Source organism: Oncorhynchus keta, unplaced genomic scaffold, assembly GCF_023373465.1.
Source record: "Oncorhynchus keta strain PuntledgeMale-10-30-2019 unplaced genomic scaffold, Oket_V2 Un_contig_7607_pilon_pilon, whole genome shotgun sequence".
NCBI lineage: Eukaryota > Metazoa > Chordata > Actinopteri > Salmoniformes > Salmonidae > Oncorhynchus > Oncorhynchus keta.
This window is the reverse complement of record NW_026289561.1, coordinates 2,522-26,424: the sequence shown is the minus strand read 5'-3', so window position 1 is coordinate 26,424 and position 23,903 is coordinate 2,522. Positions and strand designations below refer to the sequence as shown.

At 43.9% G+C, this 23,903-nt stretch overlaps 1 pseudogene; it reads left to right on the top strand.

Annotated features, from left to right (window-relative positions):
• Window positions 1-1,291: 1,291 nt before the first annotated feature.
• On the top strand, window positions 1,292-22,417 carry LOC127926446 (integrin alpha-6-like; annotated as a pseudogene).
• The last annotated feature ends 1,486 nt before the right edge of the window (window positions 22,418-23,903 follow it).

Genomic DNA, 23,903 nt, shown 5'->3' with positions numbered 1-23,903 from the left:
GTGGATGGATTACGTTAGCAGAGGAGAAATGCTCACTAACAGGTATGTAAACAGAAATAAGAGAGAGATAAGCTTTCTGTGTGTATGGAACATTTCTGGAGTCTTATATTTCAACTCATGAAACATGTGACCAACACTTTACATGTTCCGTTTATATATCGGTTCAGTGTATCTTTATTCCTCATGTGTTTTTGTTCTACCGTATGTTACTTTTACTACTACATTAATGTTGATCATTGCATTGTTGGGTTTATAGATTTGCCAGAGATACATTTCACTATACTTGTGCATGTGACATTAAAACTTGGCTGCCTTGACAGACAGTTAAGAGTTAAAAGTGTTCTCAGCGCTGTCTTACAGTGGCTCTGAGTGACTCATCCATTTGTTTTTTAAGTTCCCAATATGTCTTGAGAAGATAGCAGGGCATGGCTGGCACATGGGCTGGGTTCTTCCTGTAAAGGGATGTTCCAAGGAGCTTGGAGAGGAGGATGCCATTTCCTGAAGACCTTTCCACAATTGTGACGTAAACGCAGAGACCCTATTTAGGGATCATGACTAATTCATGAACAGTGTGTCCACCAGGTGTTGTTAGTCAGAATGGTCATACATATTTCAGAAGCCGTTCTCTTTTGGATGAATGATTAGAGCCTATCAAATGGACCATTGTCTATCGAAAAATATTCCCTGTTTTAAGAAGCTTTAAACATTTTAATCAACTTGGCAAACTACTATGACACAAGACATTCCCCGACTCTCGTGTTTTTTTTATGGAGCTTGAATTTGAGAGGCTCCATTCCCTGCAGCTTAATGAACACAAAAGGCTTGAGGCAGAGTGTCGAGTCAGTGCCAATCCGACCTACCCCATTGTCCACCTGGATTTGGGAGGTTCATTTGTCCAATTGATTAGCTTCACATTTGACCTAGTGTCCATCCGTGTCCAACCACTACGTTTACTGTCTGCAAAGACTAAAAGCCCTGGCCACTCGTGCATTATTAGCTAGATGCCCTAAGACACATGGACCTCTTTTGATGATCAGTTCTGGGCATAAGAGTGTGATTATTGATAAATATACTGTACATGTTGATGAATAGACTTAATGTGCTTCTCAGTCCAGTCTGGTTACCAAATAGCCATTTCGGATCAATATTGGCTACAGTGTACTTTGATTTAATTTAATGACACCGTGTATATTTTTATAAAATGTTACCTCTAATGTGAACTGGAATGAATGAAGACGACTGAATGGGCAGGGACTGGAGGTCAAATCAAACCCCAAAGTTAGAAAACTGCTAGGGATTTGTGTGGTGACGTAAAGGTTGGAGGGAGCAGAGGAGGAGCGCTGTAGTGCACGATTACTAATCCGTAAACCCGGGATAACAACAGAGGCATTCAGCAGGTCATGGAATTCTGCAGCGAATCCTGAGCGAGGGGTAGTGGAACAACCAGCACAGCATTGAACTATAGTGGTACCCTTAGGTCCTAACGCAATGGTGCACCCGAGAATATATTTTCCAATTCACGTGGTACTTATTTGTTTGCTAGAATGGACCCATATATCAGGCTTCAACCTGGATACCTTGAATGTCCTGAGGAAAGACGGAGAACCGGGCAGTTTATTTGGATTCTCTCTAGCCATGCACCGGCAACTTAATCCTTCAGATAAAACAATGTAAGATTTGTTTTTTGTTTGTTTGTGTTGTTGCTGTATGAGTTCTGTTGCGTTTATTGCACTACGTTTGAGTTTGGTTAGCTACTTATTTTACGTCTCCACTTTACGCATAGTTGGATCATTCATCTCTCGAAGCATGGTAGCAGGTTCATTCGCCAAATTCTTATGAGACCGTTTTCTTGTCGACGGAGGTGAATAGGTACATTTAAAACTAATACGTTTTGTTGAAAACCTTTCCTAATTAAAAGCAACTTTCCGCAATTGTTTCATTATGTAGATAAATTATCCATTGCTTTTCCTACATGGGAATAATGACAGATTCGTTGTCAGATTTTAAATACTTGTAGAAATTACGTTAAGGAATTTTGAAGATTTATACTCCCAATGTTTTGTAGACCTACATGTTGAATGCGCTGTTGTAAGAGCACAGTGAGGATTTATATTCAGTAGAGCGTGGGGCCAGGCATTGTGTGTTTAAGAATGTCCTTTTGACAGAGATCTTGCTACAAGTTAACAATGGCAAACCAGAGGTAACAAGCTTTGTCACTCGAGAAATCTTGCATGTTAATTGAATTTGTTCCAAAGAAAGTGACTCTAAATCCCCAGTAACAAGTGACTACTCAAGGGATATCTATCTAACCCCCTTTCACAGTATTGGACACTGTAATACATGCCTAGCTGTTAAAAAGTACAATATTACTGTTATCATTTCAGAAGCCTTTTGGCAGTGTCAATTGGTCAAACAGTATTATACTGAACAAAAATATAAACGCAACATGCAACAATTTCAAATATTTTACTGAGTTACAGTTCATATGAGGAAATCAGTCAATTGAAATAAATTCATTAGGCCCTAATCAATGGATTTCACATGACCGGGAACACAGATATGCATCTGTTTTCACAGATACCTTAAAAAAAGGGGGCCTCACAATGGGCCTCAGGATCTCGTCACAGTATTTTTGTGCATTCAAATTGCCGTCGATAAAATCCAATTGTGTTCATTGACCGTAGTTTATGCCTGCCCATACCATAACCCCACCACCACCATGGGGCACTCTGTTTACAACGTTGACATCAGCAAACCGTCCACCTACACAACGCCATACACGTGGTCTGCGGTTGTGAGGCCGGTTGGATGTACTGCCAAATTCTCTAAAACAAAGGTGGAGGCGGCTTATTGTAGATATATTAACATTCAATTTTCTGGCAACAGCTCTGGTGGACATTCCTGCAGTCAGCCAGCAAATTACACGCTCCCTCAAACCTGAGACATCTGTGGCATTGTGTTGTGTGACAAAACTGTACATTTGGCCTTTTCTTTCCCCAGCACAAGGTGCACCTGTGTAAGGATCATGCTGTTTAATCAGCTTCTTGATATGCCACACCTGTCAGGTGGATGGATTATCTTGGCAATAGGAGAAATGCTCACTAACAGGGATGTAAACAAATGTGTGCACAACATTTGAGAGAAATAATTTTTTTTGTGCAACTGGAACATTTCTGGGATCTTTCTGTGACCAACACTTTACATGTTGCGTTTATATTTTTGTTCAGTGTACTTTGTCTGGGGTTCTTACTGTCAATATTTCCTTTCACCAAGGACTCCAGCCTTTTGCACTTATTGAATGAGTTCATAACATGTTTATAAACCCTGTTCTATAAAACAAACGGTTGTCATTCTACTAAATAACAACTCTGGCATCTTCAGTGGTGTGACCATGGTTTTCACTATTAAGCTGTGATCCATTCTTTGACAGTTGAGATTTATTCCTGTGAAAAGAGCAATGATCTGTGACCTGTTTTCCCAACAGTGAGAGTGGCTACGTGTGACATGAGTCCATGTTAGTTATTGGTTTAGAACAGGAGTGCTAAGGGCAGTGGTCCAGACAAAACACACTGGGATTTTAACTGTCAAACATCTGTGTAAGTACAGTGCATTGTGCACCATTTAAAAACATGGAAGCACAATCATTGCATAACTTAGATAATTAACAATCCATGAAGCCTGAGCTATTTACTATTGAAAAAAATGGCTAGCTGGAGCACATCTGAGCAGTTGACTTCTGAGCCCTTAACCGCTATGTGCTGATTGACTTAGATCTGCCCACTACAGGCGGTCTGGCAAAAACCAGGCAGATGTGTCCATATTCAGAGTTTTATTGGCTTGGCAACCACCACAGAGTTGCGCACACACACATCATAAATGCACCGTTCTGTGTACATCTGGCCCTTGTGTTGTCGTCCTCTGGTGGCTAGCTAGCTAGCTAAGATGGGCCCTTTCCTAAATTAGCTATGGATGGAGATAGGGATTTGGACTTGTGGTTTTACTTAATTCACCTTACTGGCCAATTATTATAACGGCGATCCAACCATACATTTATACATAGTGCCTCTGGACTGAGATGATGGAAGTTCAATATGTAGCTAGATGTAGACGACTAACGTTAACTAGCTAACGTTGCCCATGAAAGGAAGTTACGCTAGCGAGCAAGCATTTTATTCAGGTAGCCTAGGACAACAAAAAATAAAAGCGTGTACTGCATGACAGTCATAGACCATTTTGTCAACATGAAAGAGAGGAGGATGGCATTGGCTTTCCTCTACAAGTAGAGTGAGTCAACATGTTTGGAATATATTAGTTGTCACTGTATTAGACTAAGCATAGGTGATTTGATGATGTTGAAATGGTGTTGGATTAGTGTCGGCAGCTCCTGTTTTCTTTGCGACTTGCAGTAACTCTCCGTGGTTCTAAAATGGTTGGAAACATTAACTTGCTTGACCATGTTGTAGGTCATGTTTGTTACATGCAATATGCTTTCACCAACAAACAAGCTGTCATGGTCCAAACACACCAAGAAAATCATTAAGAGACCATGACAACTCCTTTCTCCCCTCAGGAGACTGAAAATATTTGGCATGGGTCCCCAGATCCATCGAGAGCATCAGCATTTCGACCGTAACGCGCTACAGAGGGTAGTGTGTACAGCCCTGCACATCACTGGGGCAAAGCTTCCTGCCATCCAGGACCTATATACTAGGCAGTGTCAGGGAAAGTCCTAAAAATGTCAAAGACTCCAGTCACCTAAGTCATAGACTGTTCTCTCTGCTACTGCACGGAAACGGTACCAGAGCACCAAGTCTAGGTCCAAAAGGCTCCTTAACAGCTTCTACCCCTAAGCCATAAGACTGCTGAACAATTGATCAAATGACCACCTGGACTATTTTCATTGACACCCTCCCTTTGTTTTTACACTGCTGCTACTCGCTGTTTATTATCTATTCATAGTCCCTTTACCCCTACCTAATGTACAAAAGACCTTGACTAACCTGTACCCCCGCACATTGACTTATTGTTATTGACCCTTATTGTTACTTATTTTTGGTACTTTCGTTTATTTAGTACATATTTTCTTAACTCTATTTTCTTAACTGCATTTTCAACGCATGTGACAAATACAATTTGATTTGATTTTGACTTCACCGGACAGAGGATGCTCTCCGGTTTTGTGATGAAACAAAGGTGTGGTTGAATGTATTCTTCTCATTGTCTCTGCCTTAGGCCTGTACAGTATATCACGGTCGCAAGGCTTATGAACTAACGGGTTACAGAGCAAACAACGCAATTATCACAACAGGTTGAAAAATTGCTTTTTTTTGGCTTCCCCAGTGATTTTATCCATACACCGTTACTGACTGTAGACCACATAGCCTATCATTATCATTGCAGACACCAATTCACACAACTAAAGATGAGATGTCAACATCTTGGCAGAGAGAGAGGCTAATAACTGCTGCCAGTCAGAATTGATGGCCTTCTCTCTCTGGCCAGCTAGAGATCTTATCTGATAGGCCATAAATCAAGTGTGCATGCAGAGTGCACCAGGCCATTTAGAGTCTTCTACTAATTTGATAACTTTATCTGGCATATAACACATTATCTTCCAGTAAAACATACTCATAATAATACACTATATATATACAAAAGTATGTGGACACCCATTCAAATGAGTGCATTCGGCTATTTCAGTCACAGTCATTGCTGTCAGCTGTATAAAATTGAGCACACATCCATGCAATCTTCATAGACAAACATTGGCAATAGAATGGCCTTACAACGTGGCACCGTCATATGATTCCACTTTTCCAACAAGTCAGTAAGTAAAATTTCTGCCCTGCTAGAGCTGCCCTGGTCAACTGTAAGTGCTGTTATTGTGAAGTGGAAATGTCGAGGAGCAACAACGGTTCAGCCGTGAAGTGGTAGGCCACATAAGCTCACAGAATGGGACTGCAGAGTGCTGAAGCACGTAGTGAGTAAAAATGGTCTGTCCTCAGCTGCAACACTCACTACCGAGTTCCAAACTGCCTCTGGAAGCAACATCAGCACAATAACTACTTTTCATCAGGAGCTTAATGAAATGGATTTCCATGGCAGAGCAGCCTCACACAAGCCTAAGATCATCAATTCCAAGACGCCAGCTGGAGTGGTGTAAAGCTCGCCGCCATTGGACTCTGGAGCAGTGGAAACACGTTCTCCGGAGTGATAAATCACGCTTCACCATCTGGTAGCCCGGCGGATGAATCTGAGTTTGGCGTATGTCAGGAGAACGATACCTGCCCGACTGCATATTGTCAAATGTAAAGTTTGGTGAAGGAGGAATAATGGTCTGGGGCTGTTTTTCATTGTTTGGGCTAGACCCCTTAGGTCCAATGAAGGGAAATCTGTACACTACAGCATACAATGACATTCTAGAGTCTAGACGATTCTGTGTTTCCAACATTGTGGCAACAGTTTGGGAAAGGCCCTTTCCTGTTTCAGCATGACAGTGCCCCGTGCACAAAGCGAGGTACATACAGAAATGGTTTGTCAAGATCGGTGTGGAAGAACTTGACTGATCTGCACAGAGCCCTGACTTCAACCCCGTTGAACATCTTTGAGATGAATTGGAACCCTGACTGCGAGCCAGGCCTAATCGCCCAACATCAGTGCCCAACCTCACTAATGCTCTTGTGGCTGAATGTCCCCGCAGCAATGTTCCAACTAGTGGAAAGCCTTCCCAGAAGAATTGAGCCTATTATAGCAACAAGAGGGGACCAACTCCATGTTAATGCCCATGAATTTGGAATGAGATGTTCGATGAGCAGGTGTGCAAATACTTTTGGTCATATAGTGTAAATACAGACATGCAAAATTTATATTAACTGGCAATTCTGTTCTGACGATATGTATTAGTTAAACAGGTAAACAATGATACCAACTGGCGACAGAACAACTACGTTATGGATGTAACAAGATAACCAACATTATTCAGGTTTCAGTAGCATGCAGTAATCATCATAAACAATCCCCAACAATATAAAGCTCCAACTTACATTGTGGATGCACACACAACACTTCTAAAATAAACACTGAAAACTCAGTCGCCAGCCAGACTTGCATCTTCTGTCGAAGAATAAAAACACTGAGCTACAGTGGGCGGAGCCAGAATGCAAATGATCATTCAAACCTGCCATTTGGCTGAAAGGAATGGCCTTTTTTACAGCCGCCCTTGGATTTCTTACGGAAATCCAAACAACTTCGGAAATGCCTCAATGTGGGGCATAGTCTTTAAGTGCCTTGCCCTATCCAGCAGGACAGGCAGGGCACAGGGTCAGAGCAGCTAAGGGACCAGACAAAATGGGGTCCAGTCCTACTGTGCATCTGGCCAAACTAGAGGGGCAGCTGATAGCAAGTGTCACTTTAGAGGACCATGGGGGCCTGGAGGGTGCTGGTTTTGGGGCACGTAAGGGCGTAGGGGCCACCCCAAGAGGAGGAACAGTGTCTGGCCATCCCATGGGATGCCACAGGGATGGTGGAAGATCCTCTAGCTCAGCTGGTTGAAGGCCACTGGGGCCCATTCCTGGGCACTGAGTTAGTGACTTCTCCCTAATGCTGAAGATGATGGCTCCCATGGTGGAGCAGGTGGAGACCTCTGGGCGAGGCACATCAGAGAGCCGAAGGCAGGGGCAGGCTGGGCCCCAGAGATGAGGTCAGGTGATTTCCCAGGTGTGATGGCCAAGGGTCTTCAAGTGCAGGAGGTGGGGCGGCCTCCCAGAACTGGGAGCCTAGCTGAGTAGGGATCTGGGAGCATAGCGCTAGGACAGGTGGCTGGGCACTGGCTGAGGCTGGGGGCTGCGAACTGGCTAGGAGCAGGGACTGCAGACCTCGAGTGACAGCCAACTCGGGGCCTAGCAGGGCAGGAGACCCAGGGCCTGGAACAGGAGGTTTACATTTCATGATCTTTGATGGAAAAACAGAAGCTTGGAATTTCTCAAGAGCCTGGCAGTTGGCTGTGTCCCAGGAAAGCTCAAAGGCAGGTTATAATCTCCTGGGTAGAGACTGAGACACTGATTTATTAGCAGTGATAGAGGAGCTCAGGCCCTGGTGGTTTGAAAAACCACACACTTTTGCCAAATGTTGTTATGGCCTGGCTGGTTTAACAAGCCAACTCTAGGCCAGTGCCAAGTGTTGGTGTAGGTAAACAGACACAGTTAGAACAGCTGCAGTGGTTCTGGGGGCTTTGAGTGCACAACTGTAGGGTCAGCATCACACAACATTTGGGGAAAAAGGTCAGCAAGGTCACAGGATACAACTACAGTTTGGCCACTACTATTCATTTACATGTTGGGCTCTATTTTAACACGCCTAACGCAATTGTAAATCGTAGAAAAAGCGTTATAGGTTCAGGGGTGTGTCAGAAATATTTGAACTATTTTCACAATTGGAATTATGGGCGTAGTAGCTGGTGATGCCGTGAAAGGGCTGGGTTTTGGAGAATAAACAACTTGTGGGTGTGTGAAGGCTTGGCCCCTCACTAGCCAATCAGAACGTGCTCCATGGTTAAATATGTGGTTGCTTCATGTTGTGTATTTACGGTATTTTATGTATTGCTTTATCATCAACTCCAATTTGAAAGTTAGTCCCTTATAGCCTCCTTCGTTAAATAGCCTGCCCCATATTTGCTAAATATGTTGAACATGTTTGCAGTCCACAGTCTTCTAATTGCATTGGTCCAGTATGGAAATACATTGTTAAACATAGGCTAGGGTATAGCATTCACACTGATATAGGGGCTAGCCTTACTGTAAATTGCAGTCTGGATATGGACATAGTCAATAAGCAAGATCAAATTCACTAGGATATTGATAAGGCCTAAAAAGACACACACACAAAAATGAACAACAACTTGTTTTAAATAGGCTATGTATAGAGACAGTTACAGACACCATAATTGCTCCCTGTGGGGCGCATAATAATACAGACAAGGCAACTTAGACTATGGAGGGTTTTACGCACATCCAAACATTGTTTATAAAATCATGTTTTATAAACATCATAGAACCCTCTTACAGATCATACTGTATTTGCACTTCTGCAGAAATATCACACAAAACTGCATTGCATTCGAAGCTTGGTTTTTAATCAGAATTAAACAAAAAACAACCAGCAACAATATTTCTAGGTAGGTCCGAGTCAGATGCATGACATCATAAATCACTTCTCTCGTTTCATGGCACTGTGTGCACGCGTAGGCTTAAATGTCTTTACGCATAACATTTGCACGTCTGTACTAAATACTAGGCTCCTGTCAATTATCGTTGCCTATGTGTGTGGCAGATTCTCCCAAAAATGATAGGAGGACTGAATAGTATTTGAGGAGTGTGTCTTTGGTAATCGGATGAGGAGTGTGACTTTGGTAATCGGATGAGGATTGTGTCTTTGGTAATGGGATGAGGAGTGTGTCTTTGGTAATCAGATGAGGAGTGTGTCTTTGGTAATCAGATGAGGAGTGTGTCTTTGGTAATCGGATGAGGAGTGTGTCTTTGGTAATCGGATGAGGAGTGTGTCTTTGGTAATCGGATGAGGAGTGTGTCTTTGGTAATGGGATGAGGAGTGTGTCTTTGGTAATCAGATGAGGAGTGTGTCTTTGGTATTCGGATGAGGAGTGTGTCTGGTAATCGGATGAGGAGTGTGTCTTTGGTAATCGGATGAGGAGTGTGTCTTTGGTAATGGGATGAGGAGTGTGTCTTTGGTAATCGGATGAGGAGTGTGTCTTTGGTAATGGGATGAGGAGTGTGTCTTTGGCAATCGGATGAGGAGTGTGTCTTTGGTAATCGGATGAGGAGTGTGTCTTTGGTAATCGGATGAGGAGTGTGTCTTTGGTAATCGGATGAGGAGTGTGTCTTTGGTAATCGGATGAGGAGTGTGTCTTTGGTAATCGGATGAGGAGTGTGACTTTGGTAATCGGATGAGGAGTGTGTCTTTGGTAATGGGATGAGGAGTGTGTCTTTGCTAATCGGATGAGGAGTGTGTCTGGTAATCGGATGAGGAGTGTGTCTTTGGTAATCGGATGAGGAGTGTGTCTTTGGTAATCGGATGAGGAGTGTGTCTTTGGTAATGGGATGAGGAGTGTGTCTTTGGTAATCGGATGAGGAGTGTGTCTTTGGTAATCGGATGAGGAGTGTGTCTTTGGTAATGGGATGAGGAGTGTGTCTTTGGTAATCAGATGAGGAGTGTGTCTTTGGTAATGGGATGAGGAGTGTGTCTTTGGTAATGGGATGAGGAGTGTGTCTTTGGTAATGGGATGAGGAGTGTGTCTTTGGTAATGGGATGAGGAGTGTGTCTTTGGTAATCGGATGAGGAGTGTGACTTTGGTAATCGGATGAGGAGTGTGACTTTGGTAATCGGATGAGGAGTGTGTCTTTGGTAATCGGATGAGGAGTGTGTCTTTGGTAATCGGATGAGGAGTGTGTCTTTGGTAATCGGATGAGGAGTGTGTCTTTGGTAATGGGATGACGAGTGCTCTTCCAAAAGGGGGATGGATAGCCTACATGAACAAGCAAAATGCAGGGATGCGAATTGTGAGTAATAAAAAGGAATGAGGGTCAAAATAAAAAAGACACACTATGTGCTATGCTGCTAAACCAGCCATGATTAAGGGGAGGGTAGGCTATGGTTGGTTTTGAATCAAATGAAATGAAATTGGGGGGAAACCAATTGCTTTTTAAAATGTTTCTAAATACTACATTTTTCAACAACAACAAAAAAAAAGATGTTTCCATGTGGACACTGTGCATCATGGCTGGATAGGCTGCCCTTCTGCTCTCAAAATCCTTGCCATTAACAACTGCGTTACTGCTTTTTGTGGGTCTTAAAACTTCCCACTAGCGCTGAATGAAATGGTCACTTTTCCACTTGTTTTTAAGGACACACCGCAAATATTGCCACCCCTCCTAGCCATGGTCTGTAACCAATCCGACTGCCTTAGACTTCTTGACATGGATAGGAATATGATGGCTCTCCATGCACTTAGTTGCTCAGCTAACTTGATGCTATAACCTGGGGGTTTCTTTTTTTAGAGGAACATAGGACAGTAGAGTTGCAATGTTATTTTTGATAATGTGTCTTAAAAAAGCATTTCCGATGCTTTGAACCTTTTCAAATCGGTCTGTACTTGGAAAAGGAGTCTCCTTTCCCCTAAGTTACCTGGCTACCCATTCACATAGCCTTCCACAAGCTTCGCACAATAAGTTGGGTGAATTTTGGCCCATTCCTCCTGACAGAGCTGGTGTAACTGAGTCAGGCATGTAGGCCTCCTTGCTCGCACACGCTTTTTCACTTCTGCCCACAAATGTTCTATAGAATTGAGGTCAGGGCTTTGTGATGGCCATTCCAATACCTTGACTTTGTTGTCCTTAAGCCATTTTGCCACAACTTTGGAAGTTCCATCAGACCAGAGGACATTTCTCCAAAAGTACGATTATACTTTGCATACAATTTTTGTACAGATGAACGTGGTACATTCAGGCACCTTCTTTTGATTTTCCCATGATGTCAAGCAAAAAGGCACTGAGTTTGAAGGTAGGCCTTGAAATACATCCACGGATACACCCCCAATTGACTCAAATTATGTCAATTAGCCTGAGAGAGAGAGAGAGAGAGAGACACCCTAGGCCCCCAACACAAACTATTGCAGCATAATTACTGGAGGCTGAGACCGGAGGGGTTGGGAGACTCTATGGCACCATCTGACTGTACCTCCGGACAGGGCCAAACAGTCAGGATAAAACCCCACCAACTTTGCCAAAGCACAGCCCCCATACCACTAGAGGGAGATCTTCAACCACCAACTTACTACCCTGTTTTTGCACTATTAGTTAGAGCTTGTAAGTAAGCATTTCACTGTAATGTCTACACCTGTTGTAGTTGGCACTTGACAAATAAACTTTGATTTGATTTGCGCTAACGCCGAGTATAGCCCACGATCTCCCCACGGCACGAACCCGAGGGGGTGCCAACCCAGACAGGACGATGACTTCAGTGACTCAACCCACTCAAGTGAAGCACCCCTCCCAGGGACGGCATGTAAGAGCACCAGTAAGCCAGTGTGACTCAGCCCTTGTAATAGGGTTAGAGGCAGAGAATCTCAGTGGAGAGAGGGGAACCGGCCAGGCAGAGACAGCAAGAGCGGTTCGTCGCTCCAGTGCCTTTCCATTCACCTTCACACCCCTGGGCCAGACTACACTCAATCATAGGACCTACTGAAGAGATGAGTCCAATAAAGACTTCTCTCACATGGGTAGGCAGACCATTCCATGAAAATTGAGCTCTATAGGAGAAAGCCCTGCCTCCAGCTGATTGCTTAGAAATTATAGGGACAATAAGGAGGCCTGCGTCTTGTGACCGTAGCGTACATGTAGGTACAGTGGGGAGAACAAGTATTTGATACACTGCCGATTTTGCAGGTTTCCCTACTTACAACGCATGTAGAGGTCTGTAATTTTTATCATAGGTACACTTCAACTGCGTGAGACAGAATCTAAAACAATAATCCATAAAATCACATTGTATGATTTTTAAGTAATTAATTTGCATTTTATTGCATGACATAAGTATTTCATCACCTGCCAACCAGTAAGAATTCTGGCTCTCACAGACCTGTTAGTTTTTCTTTAAGAAGCCCTCCTGTTCTCCACTCATTACCTGTATTAACTGCACCTGTTTGAACTCGTTACCTGTATAAAAGACACCTGTCCACACACTCAATCAAACAGACTCCAACCTCTCCACAATGGCCAATACCAGAGAGCTGTGTAAGGACATCAGGGATAAAATTGTAGACCTGCACAAGGCTGGGATGGGCTACAGGACAATAGGCAAGCAGCTTGATGAGAAGGCAACAACTGTTGGCGCAATTATTAGAAAATGGAAGAAGTTCAAGATGACGGTCAATCACCCTCAGTCTGGAGCTCCATGCAAGATCTCACCTCGTGGGCCATCAATGATCATGAGGAAGGTGAGGGATCAGCCCAGAACTACACAGCAGGACCTGGTCAATGACCTGAAGAGAGCTGGGACCACAGTCTCAAAGAACCATTAGTAACACACTACGCCGTCATGGATTAAAATCCTGCAGCGCACGCAAGGTCCCCCTGCTCAAGCCAGCGCATGTCCAGTCCCGTCTGAAGTTTGCCAATGACCATCTGGATGATCCAGAGGAGGAATGGGAGAAGGTCATGTGGTCTGATGAGACAAAAATAGAGCTTTTTGGTCTAAACTCCACTCGCCATGTTTTGAGGAAGAAGAAGGATGAGTACAACCCCAAGAACACCATCCCAACCATGAAGCATGGAGGTGGAAACATCATTCTTTGGGGATGCTTTTCTGCAAAGGGGACAGGACGACTGCACCGTATTGAGGGGAGGATGGATGGGGCCATGTATCGCGAGATCTTGGCCAACAACCTCCTTCCCTCAGTAAGAGCATTGAAGATGGGTCGTGGCTGGGTCTTCCAGCATGACAACGACCCAAAACACACAGCCAGGGCAACTAAGGACTGCCTCCGTAAGAAGCATCTCAAGGTCCTGGAGTGGCCTAGCCAGTCTCCAGACCTGAACCCAATAGAAAATCTTTGGAGTGAGCTGAAAGTCCTTATTGCCCAGCGACAGCCCCGAAACCTGAAGGATCTGGAGAAGGTCTGTATGGAGGAGTGGGCCATAATCCCTGCTGCAATGTGTGCAAACCTGGTCAAGAACTACATGAAACGTATGATCTCTGTAATTGCAAACAAAGATTTCTGTACGCAGGTTGAAGGTTTAGAGGCCATGACTATTTTCGTCAATATGTCAAGAGATATAGTATTAAAAAACTTGAGTGTCTCCCTTGATCCTAGGTCCTGGCAGTGTTGTGCAGACTCAGGACAACTAAGCTTTGGAGAAATATGCAGATTTAAAGAGGAGTCTGTAATTTGCTTTCTAATGATCATGATCTTTTTGTCAAAGAGGTTCTTTAATTTTTCACTGCTGAAGTGAAAGCCATCCTCTCTTGGGGAATGCTGCTTTTTAGTAAGCTTTGTGACAGTATCAAGAACACATTTTGGATTGTTCATCGTCTCCTCAATTAAGTTGGAAAAATAGGATGATCGAGCAGCAGTGAGGGCTCTTCAATATTGTATGGTACTGTCTTTCCAAGCTCATCGGAAGACTTAGTTGGTGTAGCGCCATTTCCGTTCCAATTTTCTGGAAGCTTGCTTCAGGGCTCGGTTATTTTCTGTATACCAGGGCGCTAGTTTCTTATGACAAATGTTTTTTGTTTTTAGTGGTGCGACTGCATTTATGGTATTACACAAGGTTAAATTAAGTTCCTCAGTTAGGTGGTTGACCGATTGTTGTACTCTGACGTCCTTGGGTAGGTGGAAGGAGTCTGGAAGGGCATCTAGAAAACTTTGGGTTGTCTGAGAATTTATAGCATGGCTTTTGAAGATCCTTGGTTGAGCAGATTATTTTTTGCGATTGCAAACGTAATAAAATGGTAGTCCGATAGTCCAGGATTATGAGGAAAAACATTAAGATCCACAGTATTTATTCCGCAGGACAGAACTAGGTCCAGAGTATGACAGTGGCAGTGAGTTTGTCCGAAGACATGTTGGACAAAACCCACTGAGTCAATGATGGATCCGAAAGCCTTTTGGGGTGTGTCTGTGGACTTCTCCATGTGAATATTAAATTTAAAAAATAGAATATTATCTGCCATGACTACAAGGTACGAAAGGAATTCAGGGAACTCGGTGAGGAACGCTGTATATGGCCCAGGAGGCCTGTAAACAGTAGCTATAAAAATGGATTGAGTAGGCTGCATAGATTTCATGACTAGAAGCTCATAATATGAAAACACAGTAATTTTTGTTTTTATACATTGAAATTTGGAATCGTAAATGTTAGCAACACCTATGCCTTTGCGGGATGCACAGGGGATATGGTCACTAGTGTAGCCAGGAGGTGGGGCCTCATTGAACACAGTAAATTCATCAGGCTTAAGCCATGTTTTAGTCAGGCCAATTGCATCAAGATTATGATCAGTGATTAGTTGACTGCCTTGGAAGTGAGGGATCTAACATTAAGTAGCCCTATTTTGAGAAGTGAGATCACATTCTCTTTCAATAATGGCAGGAATGGAGGAGGTCTTTATTCTAGTGAGATTGCTAAGGCAAACACCGCCATGTTAAGTTTTGCCCAACCGAAATCTAGGCACAGCCCCCGTCTCAATGGGGATAGCTGAGCTGACTACACTGACTGTGCTAGTGGCAGACTCTGCTAAGCCGACAGGCCTGCACCCTATCTCATTGTGGCGCTAGGGAGTTGGAGCCCTGTCTATGTTCACAGATAAGATGAGAGCACCTGTCCAGATAGGATGGAGTCCTTCACTCCTCATCAGGCCAAGCTTGGTCCTGTTTGTGGGTGAGTCCCAGAAAGAGGGCCAATTATCTACAAATTATATATTTTGGGAGGGGCAGAAAACAGTTTTCAACCAGGGATTGAGTTGTGAGACTCTGCTGTAGAGCTCATCACTCCCCCTAACTGGGAGGGGCCAGAGACAATTACTCAATGCCGATACATCTTTCTAGTTGATTTACATGCTGAAGCTATGTTGCGCTTGGTGACCTCTAACTGTTTCATCTGAACATCGTTGGTGCCGACGTGGATAACAAAATTCAGTGTATCCTTAACGTTGGTAGCCCTGCCCCCTGGTAAACAGTGTATGATCTGGATGATTCTTTTTAAGTCTAATACTGCTGGTAATGGAGTCGCCAATGACTAGGGTTTTCAATTTGTCCGAGCTAATGGTGGGAGGCTTCGGTATTGTTAGCCATTCTCATTGATGCATCTGATCATCTTTTCAGTGTTCCTTAGTATGTGGCTGTGGCTCTCACTCACTGTTCAGGCTGGAAAATATGACCCAGAGAGGTCCTGCTGAAGTGTTTGTCTCTCACTGTGGTTGTTCTGTTTGTTCCCCTTTTATAGTGTTAGCCTAACAGGGATGCTTTTGTGATTTAGCAACGTGCCAACTACAGCCAATTCCTCAAAGCCCTCCTAAGCTATTACATTTCATTTGCAATATCAGTCAGTCGCAGCTATTATAAAGTATTGTGCATAAATAGAGGGCATAAATAAATGGCTCTACAAGTTATTCAACCCTAAAACGTATTCATGCAGCATATTGTCCCCTGCGGTTGTTAAGATTCTCTTCGGCACTCGGGGTGATTTGGATATGTTGTGGTCAGTGAACTAATGTTGTACAGGACAATCGTATGATTGAATATGCTCCAAATTAGATTATACTGTTTCTCTGCCTAGTGCTAATTGTAAAGCACAGTAGACTACTGTGCTACAGAGACAGATCATGAGAAGTTCACAAAAATAATTATTCTGAGGACATTAACTGACAGCCAGATGAAATACATCTCAAATGCCATGTTCACAATTTCTTGAAGTCTATGAGACAGTACTATGATTGCAGGCAGTTTGAATATTAAGTAGTGGACATGTACTATATTTGCCAGTTTGACATGGTGTCTGTTATCCAGGCCAGTTCTGGGTTACTAAACTGACCGCTTTGGTCAATAAGAATTATTGAATATGACAGCTGCAGTATAGGATTACCAAACATCTCTAACATCTGCTATTGTCACAGTACATTCATCTATAGACCATGAATATCTTAGAGACAGTAATTGGGAAAAAAAAAAAAAATATATATATATATATTTTTTTTTTTTTTTTTTGCAGACTGTTGATTGGAGCACCAAGAGCCAAAGCACTGGCTAACCAGAGAGCCAACATAACCGGTGGCCTGTACAGTTGTGACATCACCACCGAATCCGATGACTGTCGCCGAATCGATTTTGACAATGAAGGTGAGGTGTTACTCAAATCTGGTTCTCTCTGTTTCTCTTTCTTACACAACATATGGTTGAACATTATGTTTTATTAACCACAATACACTGTAAGTAAAATTCATTCTAAAGCGAGAATCAACATCAATTCCCACAGAGGATGTGAGAGTTGAGAACAAGGAGAACCAGTGGATGGGGGTGACAGTTAACAGCCAGGGCCCCGGAGGGAAGATTGTGGTAAGTCAGTGTCGGAGAATACTGTGCATTGCTGTGTTACTAGCCAGGTTCATAGTGCTTTGTATATCTGTCATGCAGAACTTTGCGTCAGATCTACAGTATCATTAGCTTAGGATCTGCCTTGCGTGCTGATTCCGCTGTCTCGTCGTTGCAGACCTGTGCTCACCGCTATCAGAGACGTCTGTTTGTGGACACTGCTCAGGAGTCCCGTGACATCACAGGTCGCTGCTACATCCTGAGTCAGGACCTCACTATTGACGAATCCTCTGATGAAGATGGAGGGAACTGGAGGTTCTGTGAGGGGAGAGCCAGAGGCCATGAGAGGTTTGGCTCCTGTCAGCAGGGTCTGGCTGCCACTTTCACCAAGGACTACCATTACGTGGTGTTTGGAGCGCCTGGCGCCTACAACTGGAAAGGTAGGTGTCTGTTCATAAGGTATGCAATTAAGTTGCCATTGTAAGTCACTCTGGATAAGAACGTCTGCTAAATGACAAAACATGTACAATGTGAAAAGTAAATGTAAGTTATCAAAACCTATTTACTTCAATCGATCAAAATCAATGGATGTACAATATACAGATTTAAATCTCTGCAGAATGAGCTGTGCAGTTTATTGTGACTCACATGTCCTCTAGAGGTAAGGAAAGGCTCTGCAACAGACTTCATCAGACATTTCCTTCCTGTGCTTTAAAGTGTCAATCAGCAGTTGAAACAATGACCAAGTATTCTTCTGACCACTGTTTCAGTAAAAAGCTGGGGATGGGGCTGGATAAATGTAACCACCCTCATATTTAAAGACAGAGCTATGGATGACCATCTATGATTTCACAATTATAGTTTTAACCATGTTTTTAGGCTATAGAGTGTGTGTTTACATGTACTTTGTTTACAAACATTGAACAAGCTTATATTTTGGGTTCTGATGGGGTACGACAGGTGACCTAAGCTCAGGAGCCATTTATAAGTAATTCTCTGAGAATGAATGGGTACATTTCATTCATTCAGCAGTCTACCCATGGATGGCCCTTCAATACAATGTTATTTTCACCTGTAAAAAAGAAATTCACCCAGTTACATTTTGCTTGTGTCATTAGTGTTGAAGATTTCATATGGTTTTGTTGAGGATCATATTTAATCCAGCACCATTCCGTTGTCATCTTCACTCTCAACCACTCCAGGTATTGTACGTGTAGAGCAAAAGAACAACACTTTGTTGGAAAGGGGATTTTATGATGACGGACCTTATGAAGTTGGAGATGAGAACCGCTTGGATCCTGACCTGGTGCCTGTGCCTGCTAACAGCTACTTAGGTGGGTACAGTAGGTCTGAACCTTGACTGCGGGAACTACGTGTTTTCTGTGCTTAGGCATCCTGCTCGTGGCCAGTTTGTCTGATGCCAACGCGGATCAGTTTCTGTAGAAGTCACCTTCTCTACAGGTCAGCCCTGAGAAAACTCTGGATGTGACGATCCAATAGTTTCTTAGGTTTGTGACTTCCGAGGTGGCTAAAACATACACTCTTAACCATTCCATCTACATGGTCGTTAACTTGTGAATGGTTTCTAATCGGAACATTTACCATGTAATGTTTGAATGTACTGCATTTTTTACTGGAATTACTTATATGTATATCAACATATGTTGTCTTGGTTGCTTCAAGATGACATGACTACTATAGTTCACATCTTGTGATTTTCTTTACATCCCAAATTCACTCATTTATTCATGAAAGATAAATGCTCTGAATCATACATAGCATAAGATATAAGCTGAACAAGCTTATGAACAATTTATAGATTCCTCTTATTTCATGTTGCAGGGTTTTCCATTGATTCTGGGCATAGCATTACCAAGGGGCGTGGCCTGACCATTGTGTCTGGGGCACCGCGAGCCAATCACTGTGGGGCTGTGGTCCTGTTGAGAAAGGAGAATGAAGCGTCCGCAAGACTCTCCCCGGAGTACATTCTAGAAGGGCCTGGACTGGCATCTTCTTTTGGATATGATGTAGCTGTGGTCGACCTGAATGGAGATGGGTATGTGACACAAGTTGACTTCTGCTTTTCCAGTTTTGGCTTATCCATACATTATGTCAGGGGTCCCCAATTACATTCAGCCGTGGGCTCATTTTTCCTTGAGCGGATGTTTGGGGGCCGGAACTTAGTTATAAATAATTTGTACACTGCAAATTCACTTTAAGAATCCCAAACAGACACAATATTTGGTCAACCTTGATTACATTGGGATTAGAGCTCTGCTACCCAAGCTGAGTCTGACGGGCCCTGACATTATACATAGGGTTAGTGCCGCGTAGGACCAATTTTTTTTTTTTCCATAAATAACTAGGATATGGGCATGGCTTGAGCCATTTGCTCATGCCCTGCTGCATCGTACAGTCGTATCTGACTAAGATCATAACCTCGTCAAATATAAGATGGGAGAGATTTCACTGAAAATGCTAATGTTCCTTGAGTTTTGTCGGAGTTTGCAGTGATGAAAAGTAGCTAACAGCTAACTGCTCTCATGTCTCATCATTGAGCAGAGCAGCCCAAGCGGAGCCGTTGCTATGGGTACTTACAGATCCAGAGCCGCCATGAGCAGAGTGCATGCAGAGTGAGCAGCGTGCAGGGAGAGAGTGACACACAGAGAGGAGCAGCTAGTGGATTTACTAATGGAGGAAGTTGTTTCGGGCAGGGCTGAAAATTTGGCAGAAACAATCGGCCTGGGTAGGGTAGGGCATGAACATTGTGGGCTTGGGTTTAAAATTCATGCTTGTAATTGGGATACGATCACAGTGTGAATACTTGGGAACAGATTTCCTGAATTACAATCCCTTTGAGATGATTTCCTGGTGATTTTAGGAAAATTATATTATATATATATTTTTTACTCAAAACTTGTGGGGCCAAATATACTGAAAAAAAATGTAAACGCAACATGTAAAGTGTTGGTGCCATGTTTTATGAGCTGGAAAAAAAGAAATGTTCGTATAACCGCAAAAAAAAAAAACTCAAATTTTGTGCACAAATTTATGTTCATCCCTGTTAGTGAGCATTTCTCCTTTGACAAGATAATCCATCCACCTGACAGGTGTGGCATATCATGAAGCTGACAAAACAGCATGATCATTGCTCAGGTGCACCCTGTGTTGGGGACAATAAAAGGCCACTGTAAAATGTGCAGTTTTGTCACACAACACAATGCAACAGATGTCTCAAGTTTTGAGGGAGCATGCAAATTGGCTGGCCAGCTGCAGGGTTCACCACCAGAGCTGTTGCCAGAGCATTTAATGTTCATTTCTCTACCATAAGCCGCCTCCAACGTTGTTTTTGAGGATTTGGCAGTACGTCCAATCAGCCTCACTACCGCCGCACACGTGTAACCATGACAGCCCAGGACCTCCACATCCGGCTTCTTTACCTGCGGGATCATCTGGGACCAGCGACCCGGACAGCTGATGAAACTGAAGAGTTTTTCTGTATGTAATAAAGCCCTTTTGTGGGGAAAACTCATTCTGATTGGCTTCCCAGTAGGTGGGCCTGGCTGCACCCCTGCCAAGTCATGTGAAATACATAATTGACTGATTTCCTTATATGAACTGTAACTCAGTAAAATCTTTGAAATTGTTGCATGTTGCGTTTATATTTTTGTTCAGTATAAAATCACCCGCCTATTGGGGAACCCCGCATTATGTCATCAAACCTACATGGATATTGTAATTTATGTTTCAAATATCGCCTTTATTTTTTTGCATCACAGGTGGCAGGACATTGTTGTTGGAGCCCCTCAGTTCTTCATGAAAGAGGGAGACTTTGGAGGAGCTGTTTATGTCTACATCAACCAGGCAGGAAAGTGGGACAAGATCACCCCAATCCGCCTCAATGGAACCAAAGACTCAATGTTTGGGCTGGCAGTGGAAAACATCGGTGACATCAATCAGGACTCCTATCAAGGTGGGAACCTGGCATCTGTACTTATTTCTGACCTTTCTGTGCTTGTGTCGTAACATTCCACAGCTAAATGGCTTCTCTTTTACAGACATTGCTGTTGGAGCGCCCTACGCTGATGCCGGGGCAGGAAAAGTGTACATTTACCACGGTTCTGCTATTGGAATCAACACCAAGCCGGCACAGGTTGGTTATGCAGTGTTTTATTGGTCACGGGATATGCTTGTTGACGTAGTGGAATGACATCACTGCTGCATCCCATTTCACCTCTTGATTTATTTGTCATTTCAGATCCTTGAGGGAAAGCCCAACAACATCAGATTATTTGGATATTCTCTGGCTGGGAATATGGATTTAGATAAGAATTCTATCCTGATATAGCTATTGGATCTCTCTCAGATACAGTTCTCGTTTACAGGTAACGATCTTGTTCGGCTATCTACAACCATCCAGTTACGACCTCACAAATACATTTCACGATAACACATACAGTAACAACTCGCATAACAACTCTTTTTTTTTTTTTTTTTAGGGCAAGGCCAATTATTAGCATTCAGAAGGATGTCAAAATTACTCCAAAGGAAATTGACCTCACAAAGAAAACCTGTGGCAACAGTATCTGGTAAGGTGTTGATGGGTTTTGATGAGTGCTCATGTTTGAAAATATGTCCGGCATCTTTGCGCTACTGTAGATTTGTTTCCTATGAACACAATTGAATTATGATCCATGTGTTGTCTATAGCTTGACTGTGGAGGCATGTTTCACCTATAAAGCAAACCCTGTATCCTACAGCCCAAAACTAAGTAAGCGAAGCCTCTCTCTTCTTTCACATCAGCCCAATTGGCATACTTTGTCATAGTCCTGAAAGTCCTGAATCCTTTTGTCCTTACATAATACACACTGTTGTTCTGGAATGTTTCCTTACAGCTATCCGCTACGCATTTGAGGGTGAGGCAGATCGCAGGAAGCAAGGGCTTCCCTCCAGGATCCTCTTCCTCAACAAGTCTCGCACCGACCAGGACTTCCAATCGACCGGAACTCTGGACCTCCGGGGACAAAACAAAAGAGCTTGCACCAAGACAAAAATCAAACTGCAGGTAATACTTTTTGGTATTCTTCTAACCCTCTTGGGATTCTAGAAGGATACCTAGAAGGGAGATGGTGTACATAATTGTGTTCTCTGTCTGTAGGATAACATTAGGGACAAGCTGCGTGGTATTCCCATTGAGGTGTCGTTGGGAATCCAGGGTACCAAGCGGCAGAAGAGGCAGAACGCTCTCCCCCAGCTTGTGCCTATTCTTGACAACTTCCAGCCAAGCAAGGTCGTCACTGAGGTAACCTTCCTTTCCCAACTGTTACACATGTTTCATGGCCTCTTTAATTGTCTCAGAGTGACTGCATTTACATTACATTTACATTTAAGTCATTTAGCAGACGCTCTTATCCAGAGCGACTTACAAATTGGTGCATACACCTTATGACAACCAGTGGAACAGCCACTTGCATCTAAATCTTGTTGGGGGAGAAGGATTACCTACCCTTACTTACCCTATCCTAGGTATTCCTTGAAGAGGTGGGGTTTCAGGTGTCTCCGGAAGGTGGTGATTGACTCCGCTGTCCTGGCGTCGTGAGGGAGTTTGTTCCACCATTGGGGGCCAGAGCAGCGAACAGTTTTGACTGGGCTGAGCGGGAACTGTACTTCCTCAGTGGTAGGGAGGCGAGCAGGCCAGAGGTGGATGAACGCAGTGCCCTTGTTTGGGTGTAGGGCCTGATCAGAGCCTGGAGGTACTGAGGTGCCGTTCCCCTCACAGCTCCGTAGGCGAGCACCATGGTCTTGTAGCGGATGCGAGCTTCAACTGGAAGCCAGTGGAGAGAGCGGAGGAGCGGGGTGACGTGAGAGAACTTGGGAAGGTTGAACACCAGACGGGCTGCGGCGTTCTGGATGAGTTGTAGGGGTTTAATGGCACAGGCAGGGAGCCCAGCCAACAGCGAGTTGCAGTAATCAAGACGGGAGATGACAAGTGCCTGGATTAGGACCTGCGCCGCTTCCTGTGTGAGGCAGGGTCGTACTCTGCGGATGTTGTAGAGCATGAACCTACAGGAACGGGACACCGCCTTGATGTTAGTTGAGAACGTCAGGGTGTTGTCCAGGATCACGCCAAGGTTCTTAGCGCTCTGGGAGGAGGACACAATGGAGTTGTCAACCGTGATGGCGAGATCATGGAACGGGCAGTCCTTCCCCGGGAGGAAGAGGAGCTCCGTCTTGCTGAGGTTCAGCTTGAGGTGGTGATCCGTCATCCACACTGATATGTCTGCCAGACATGCAGAGATGCGATTCGCCACCTGGTCATCAGAAGGGGGAAAGGAGAAGATTAATTGTGTGTCGTCTGCATAGCAATGATAGGAGAGACCATGTGAGGTTATGACAGAGCCAAGTGACTTGGTGTATAGCGAGAATAAGAGAGGGCCTAGAACAGAGCCCTGGGGGACACCAGTGGTGAGAGCGCGTGGTGAGGAGACAGATTCTCGCCACGCCACCTGGTAGGAGCGACCTGTCAGGTAGGACGCAATCCAAGCGTGGGCCGCGCCGGAGATGCCCAACTCGGAGAGGGTGGAGAGGAGGATCTGATGGTTCACAGTATCGAAGGCAGCCGATAGGTCTAGAAGGATGAGAGCAGAGGAGAGAGAGTTAGCTTTAGCAGTGCGGAGCGCCTCCGTGATACAGAGAAGAGCAGTCTCAGTTGAATGACTAGTCTTGAAACCTGACTGATTTGGATCAAGAAGGTCATTCTGAGAGAGATAGCGGTAGAGCTGGCCAAGGACGGCACGCTCAAGAGTTT